Genomic DNA, 8,494 nt, shown 5'->3' on the forward strand with positions numbered 1-8,494 from the left:
AGGGAGACACACACGCACGCACACACACACACACACACACACACACACACACACACACACACACACACACACACTCATTGAGTGTAGGACATATTTCATGTTAGAAGTAACTGTAACAATCAACATGAACTGATGTGAAAACACTGAGAAACAGATTCTAGGTTTCTTTTTTGCACAAAGCCACCAAACATAATGTTAGCACTATCTCATTGTGATGTGGCTATTGGTTTTAAACAGCTTATGATATTTCAAAACAGTTTTGAAGCTCTACTAACATTCATTTACCAAGTTCCACACCACAGACACTATAATACATTTGTGGAGCTGTAGATTACTCTCATATATCCAGCTCTGTCTATACAGCCAACCCTGCACAGCTACTGTATGTTCAATTAACAGAAGGTTTTCCATTGATGTTGTATAAAAAAATGTGCCGCCTCAATTTGCCGCCACAATGCTATGCTTACATGAGCTTATTTAGCAAATTATTGTTATTGTGTCATAGCCAGCCACTGGGTACTTTATGCAAGTTTTGCTTTAGGAAACTGAAATAAGTGAAATAAGTCACCTAACCTTATTTGTTCCTTTGTGGTTGCTACCAGAGATGCAGTGTATAAAAAGAAATACCAACACATGCGAGTGAACAGTATGCTGTGAAAACTTTTATGGATGTGGTGACTCTTATTTCTGCTGGGAAAACTTGTCACTATTACATTTTGGTATAACTGACATAAAGTCAAGGTGACCACAACTGTTCTATAAAGAGAGAAACTCACACATATCCACATTTGACACGTAGAGGGGTAAAAGTTTAATAATAAAAGAGTATCACTAACTGCGTATCTTACTTTCACTTTTGGCAAACAATATCAAAATAGCCTATAAGTCAAGTTTAGCTTATGCTCATGCACCGGGAAACAAACAATATCATAAAGATTTTTTATGATATTTCCAAAAGGTTAGCAGACAAGACTGTGCAGTGCATAATAACTGCAACCAATAAATATGATTTCCTGGAAAAAGGTGGCCAGAATAATTTACAGTGACATAAAAACACAAACCAAGAAAGAAGACAGGATTTGAGGACTGCAGCAATATGCTTTTTATGGACAGCATTTGGGTTATTAAAACATATCCACTTGAAAATCTGCTGTCAGAAAACTTATAAAACACTTTACAGAAAAAACTGCTTTTGTTTAGTCATCACTCATAACCTCTCTCTCTGCAGGCAAAGCGAAACAGCAGTGGGGGAGAATTCCCCTGTTGCTGGCGGTGATGCTGCGGAGCAGCGAGACAACACACCAATCACAGAGAGACAATGACTGATCCTCCTGGCTGCCTTACAGAACATCAGTCAAACAGAGCTTTGTTAGCGCTGCATTCCTCTGTATTGTCCTCTTTGCACTCCGTTAATGAAACATTGTTAATTAGATCTGTGTCAAAAAATGAAAATATATATTGCTACTGTAATCTCTGCATTTGCTTTGTAGCGATAGCGTCCCGTTATTGTGTTTGCCTGAAGTGTGGCACAACTAAACGGTGATTTTCCTTCCTTTCAGCGGCTGCAGTCAACTCTGATGGTTCTGTCACATTATTGCAGTGTTTTAATTAAGCAGAAGGAGACATGCAGAAAGACAGGCGGACAATGAATGATCCCCAGGCTGCCTTATACGACGTTGTTCAGACAGAGCTTTGTTGGCGCTCCATGCCTTTGCATTGTCTGCCTGTCTGCAATTGTTTGAGTCAAATGATGCCAATTATGTCTCTGTCATTTAGACAAATAATATTGTTGGCTTCATGATTTATTTTTCTGCTTTTACCAACTGATTATTGTCCTACTTGGATTGCTTGGTGTAATCTACTACTGCTACAATTTTGTCCCCACAGTTTAGCCTGAAACTGTTGATTTTAATATAAAGGGAGGGTCTGCCTTAAACTTTACCGTTGAAGTGGGAAAAAGTGAAATATAAAATGCAGGCACAATACTAGAGGACATGACTTGGCTCACTGAAATAAGTGCTAGGTGTCCATTCGATTTACTGGTGCCTGAACTTGTTCAGTGGTATTTGCCATATTTTTACTTTTAGGGCTTGTTTCTGGTTGAAAACAAGCCCTAAAAGTAAGTATACACATGTTTACTTGCAGTATTTTAGCACCTGCCTGTGTCAGGAGTTCACTTTCAGCCTTTTGTATGAAGAGATTCAGGTTGTTTGACTCCATGACTTTACACCTATGCACACAAATGTACACTTGCAAGCTCCAGGAAAACTTTCACCCTTGTTAAAAAAACAAAGCTGTCCTGAGAGAAGAGAGCTCGGACAAAGTCTTGTTAGGTTGTTTCTGTTTGTTGGCAGTCTTTCTGGGACAGTCGTGACTGTGTGAGTTCATATGTGCGTGTCCTGGCCTCTCTAGTCTGTAAAGTGGCAGGGACGTTTGAGGTGGCTGAGATGGGAATGCCAGCATAAGATCAGCACCCCTGCTGGTGGACACCAGTTGGGGGTCTGTCCCCTCTAGAACGCCACTGCATCTAAATAGGTGGGTCTGATGGGGCTTGTGAATGAGTGTGTGAGTGCGTTTTGAATTATGTGCGTACATCATAAATATGTTTGCGTCTACGTGGAAGTTAGAGGCCGTGTCTGGGCCTTTTTGTGGGTGGGGGGAGGTTAGTGTGGTGACAGGCTCAGCTGTGCTGAATAGTGGGATAAAAAGAGCTGACGCGACGGGAGTTGATGTCTGACATGACCCCTCTCAGCAGGCGCACCGCAGTGAGCTGGGAGCTGCCACGGTGCGTGCCTGTATGTCTCAGTGTATTATTGGGAAAGTGAAGGAAAGCAATGAAGTTAAGAAGTGAGTTACAGAAAACAGCGGGGGGGGGGGAATAACTTTTTTCACCACCCTGATACATAGCAACACACACAGCAGAGTCCCTCTGTCTATGAAACTCCACCTATGTGGATGTAGCTCTGGTGTACTCTTGTGTAATACAATCTTCTCTGGCCCTTTCCTCCCTTAGCTTTCTGTTTTCTCGGACTCCATATGATATACCTCTCCTTGACCTTCTCGCTCTTTGTCAGTGTCCCTGCGCTCCCTTCTTCCACCTCTTTCCGACTTCTTCAGTCTCTCCTGAAGGTGCATTCAGGCTGGTAAAGTGATCTCCAGCGTGCTATGGCTCTCCTCATTCGTCTCCGTTCTCTTTCATCCCCCTTTGCTCGTCACAGTTTCTTGTCTCATCTGTATTTGCATCATCCCTTTTTTTTCTGGGCTCATTCCTCATTCACTTCCACATCCTCAGTCCAACACGCACACACAGAAACACACACACCTTGGTCCATTTCTATTCACTGTCTCTCCTCTCTGGGTCCAGTTCTTGCCATCAGTCTGATAAGTGTCAACAAAGCCCCCACTGTCTAATATGACCCTCTATTCTTCCCCCATCCCCTCTCTCTCCGTCTCTCTCCATCCTGGAGCAGCCAAGCGTGAGCTAAAGGGAGAGGTGGGGTGGGGGGGGTGGGGGGGGTATTTATCATGTGCACACATCACAACTTCTTTTACCTCTACGCCCACCTTTTTCCTCTCTTTCTCCCCATCATACTTTTTGTTTTGATGTATTGTTTATGCTCCGACACATCCTCCTTAATTTCTTGAACTTTCTGTCATTCTCTGTCTCCTTTTCCCCCTCTTTTTTTCCCTCCAGCCATCCGCAGCTTGCATGGAAACCTTGCCCTCCCAGCTCTCACAATGGACACCGATGCTTTTAATGTGGAACAATGGGACAGATCTGAAAGTTTAGCCAGCCCTTTGCACTGTATCCCCATGCACTCGCCTCCCTCCGCTGAGCCTTCTCTTTCTTATGCTGCTACATAGACCTGATTTTATTCTCCACCCCAAGCCTTAATTGTTTAAATCTTTGAATATAAGTTAATTAATATTATTATTTGTGACCATTTTTATTATTTTTATTTTTCATTTTAAAAAATGTCTTATAGCCTGGTACTTGTATAGTGCTTTTCTACTCTAACTGAACCTTTTACAACAAGCCTCAGTCACCCAATCACACACATTCATACAAATGCTATTTTCCTATACCTAAGCACCTTGTCTACATTCACACACACGCTTTGATGGATGCATCACAGGCAACTCTGGGTTCAGTATCCTGCCTGAGAATACTTTGAGATGCAGTCAGGAAGAAGTGGGAAGCAAACCACTCACCTTCCAATTGGGAGATGACCCACTTTACCTACAAAGCTCCGGTCGTTAAGTCTGAACGTCACTAGCCGTGTCTGGGCCTAAACTCCGCTGCAGGTCCATATATCAAACGATCACTATGGCATTACTGAGAGTTGAAAAATTGTCTAAAGTCTTTCATCTTTAATAAAAATGATCAGTGTTCTGCTCTACGAGGTGTAACAATTGAGTTTAACATCCAGGCATCCATGAAAACGGAATTTATGACATTTAACAGAGTTAGAAGTTAGCAGGAAGTTAGCTCGCTAGCTTCTATCTAAATACAATATAGCATGTCCTGACTGCGGGGTTTTGGAAACATATTAAAACGTACAGCTCTGTTATCACTTCCAACATAAATGAAGACAGAAAACTAAACAGCAGTGACGTTTGTAGGGTTACTGAAGTTTGGCTAGCTGGTATATAATGATGTGACAGCTGGTGACACAGCTATGTTAGCATAATATAAACTTTTTTCCCACTCGATAAAAGTTAACACGAGTGTTCTCGGTGGTCAGGAACAAATGTAATCGCATGGCAGGATGCTGTAAAAGGACCAAACTTCAGCCAGGAGAACAACTGAGATAATCCATCCACAATACGAGGTTAGTCATTCATATACTGCTGCATGGGCTGGGCTGTAGTTACATCCTAAGGTTTTAAAAACTGAGCTTAAATAAATGATTAGCGGTAATAAAAGCCGAGGGAGGTCAACAGTGATCACTGACTGTTTTAGGAGCTTTTTGAGATTAAATAGAAGGAAATACAAAATATTAAACATGTTAACAACACAAAAGCCATATTAAACGCAGACTACTTTAGGCCCAGAAGTAGGATTCGCCACGTCATCACTTAACGACCGGATAGCCACCCATTATGCACCATGCTTTTGGTATAATTTCTCAAAAAAATTATGAGCTTAAGGTAAAGAATAAAAATAAAAATCACACATTGCACAAAATAGTGTCTATTAAAGGCGGCGTAATAAGACTGAATCTTTCTGTAGATAGTCATAATGTGCAATTATAGTTTTTGCTCGGATGTCCCACTTAAAAATCTTTCTAGTGATCTGCTGTGTTGGCATATTCACAAGCAAGTCTCAAGATGAGATCATCTCACATTTGGGTTTAGTGACCCTTTGTGGCACATTCTATCCATTTATCTTTTAAAAACTGTGAGAAGTAAATCAAATTACATTTTTTATAGCCACTTCATTTATTAAGTGATAAAACTGACTTTTGCAGTTTGCCCCATTACAAAAAAAGGATGTTAAATCATTTTATAAGTGAACATAAATACACTGTATGAAAAAGTTTTATTAATTTGAACTTTTGTTCACCTTAACACATAAATTAACCAGACAGTGATTAAGTTATGTGTACAAATGTGTATGTAATCACGCTTTACTTTTAATGCTCCTTCTTTCTACCCATCACTCCTGTCACTCCGCAGCCTAATCAGTCATTCAGTCAGTCTGCCCGCCATTGCTCTGAAAGTCTAAGAAGTAATAATGGACCTTGTTAGCCACTTAACTGCCAGGCCTGCACACCCCCCCCCCCCCCCCCCCCCTCTCTCTCTCTTTCTACGTAGGAAAAGAATAACCCTAATGGTGCTTGTTTGCCACTCCACTGCTCTCCCTTATCCTCATATGGCTTTATCTTTGCTGATCAGTGAACCCAGAGATAAGTCTCTCTATGACTCTGCAGTATCCTCTTCCTTAAGCTTTTATCGGCCCCGATCAGTGTACCTGGAGTTTTCTGTTAGAGACCCCGTCTGAGAAGGTCATGTTTTCATTCTCCCCAATCAGCTCACAGACCGATAAGACAATTTGTAAGGTGGAAATCAGAGAGGCCTCTTTTTGATCACCAGGAGGACAGAGATGGAGGAAGGAGCTCAAGAAGAGAAATACTAGTGCAATATTGTTTTTCAAAATTTCAGGAATATCTACGAATGATTGCAAAGATTTCCAAGGTGATTTTTGTGTGTTTATTATTAGCAATAACATTGTCCCAAAAGGACACCTGAAATTTGGTTGTGTCTAAAAGTCACGAAAAGTGAGGCAAAGATTTAAAGTGAAAGTCAATTTCAATATCATTTAACACGGCCTGAGCCCAAATGGAAAGCTATTCAATGGTCTGACCAATCAAAGTTTGACATTCTTTTGGAATATTGTGGATGATGCATCCTCTGGTCCCTCTCCTCTAGAGCTCATTCTTGGGACCAGGCCTTACTTATTTCAACAACACAATGCCAAACTACATCTTTGCACTTACTTAAAGAGTAAAATAGACTTTATCCTACACTGGTCACCTGCTTACGGAGCCCCGCAGGGGACATGGGAGAAAAAAAAATTAAGACGGACTTTTGCGAGATCTCGCAAAACAAACTCGGGATCTTGCATTCTTTGGAGGCCGCCAGCTCAAAGCCGACCGGGAGGTCGAGGCACGATGTGCCGGGAAAGCGGTGTTCCTCCCGGCTGTAGTAGGTCTCGACCTCCCGTTAGCTTCGAGATGGTGGGTGTCAGATCTCCGAAAACGTCGGAGCACTTTTGCACATATGTGATGTCTTGTAAACCGAGCATGTATCTGACGTTTACACAACTACATTCACGCCTCAAAGTATTTTGTGACCCAGAAAGAGTAATATTACAACTAAGTAGCTGCCGCCATTGTTGGAATTCAACTTTTGCAAAAGTCCGTCTTAATTTTTTTTCTCCCATGTCCCCTGCGGGGCTCCGTACCTGCTGAAAACATTTGGGACATTTTGAAACTTAGTTGGGGCCCAAAGTGTTGACCAATGAAAATCCAGTATCAGCAAGAGTTGGAAAACATGATACTTTCAGAATTACAACACACTGTCTTCATGTCCTCAGTTTTCAAACACTCACACAGTGCTGTAAATAGAAGAGGTTGCACCTTCTGTTACAGAATATTCTACATTAAATATAGAGTTTAAGTGATTTGGATATTTTATCATAAATGTACAAAAAAAATTTCCAGTGCTTCCTGATGTTCTCAGACTAAAACAAAGCAAATACGTCATGTGGTAAAAAGTATTACTTTTTTGACTGGTTACTTCTGGACCTTCTCATCAGTATTCACCCCTTCTCCCTGAAGGTTTCTCACTTTAGCCCTCGATAATCAAATCATCTCCTCTGCAGTCTCACATAAAGCCTCCAATAGTCCAGCCACGGCCCCTTAATCGACATGTTATTGCCCACAATCACATTTACAGCACAGAGGCAAATCTGCACAGATGCGATTGTGTCGGCTGCTAATCCAATAAGTCCTCGCTCACTGTTCTTTTACTCAGCATCTTTCATCTTCAAAAACAAGGTGACAGTGTTTTAATTTTCATTCTTGGGTTACTCTTCATCAGTTTAGCTCACGGTGTGTGGTGGAGCTTATGGACCGAGACACATGTAGGTGCCGATTATTGTACAAGCGCGTCTCTCCTGTGGGAAAATGAAGTGCAGGGTTTTTTGGTTTAGATGTCATTAGAATGGGTGCTTTTTGTTATTATTTATTTACAGATGCAATGTCTATTGGATCATGCTGTGAAGATTTGTTCAAGCATGGTGGCTTAGCACTCATTGTTTGTATTTGATATCTGCTACTGGTCAGTCAGAATAGAGGACAAAGACACTCCTAGTTAGCAAATGTAAAAAAAACCAACAAAAAACACAAAACTACCAGTTCTTATTATGCAGTTCTTGATGCGAATAAGATGCTATAAGAAAAATCAGTGAAGATTAATAAAACAAACAAACAAATAAACAAACAAAAAATATTATATTATTTTTACATTTTTAGATGTCTCCTGAAATCCTGACTGTAGTCAGTAAAAATTGTTCATAACTACTCATATTAACACATTCATTTCATCTTGGTCAACACAGGGGGTAGTCAGGTGGCCAGTGAACCATCCTTTGAGTACTTGGGTGGACCCCTCAGCTCTCAGGGGGAAGAATGTGTTGATGTGTGTGTTGGTGACTCAACCCCAGGTCTCCAGGTCAGAGTTCCTGACACACACTCACACCCAGCGGGGTGACAAAATAATTAACTCAGAAGCTGATTGACAGACAGTGCATCACACTGGTACACATGCATGTACACACACACACACACACACACACACACACACACGCACACACACACACACACACACACACACACACACACACACACACACACAGTTCCTGTTCTGAAATAAAGATACTAAATAAATAAATAAAAGGTCTCAACTGAACATGTAAAAGATAGTAAAG

The sequence above is a fragment of the Aulonocara stuartgranti genome (assembly GCF_965226115.1).
Source record: "Aulonocara stuartgranti genome assembly, chromosome: 12".
Taxonomy (NCBI): Eukaryota; Metazoa; Chordata; class Actinopteri; order Cichliformes; family Cichlidae; genus Aulonocara; species Aulonocara stuartgranti.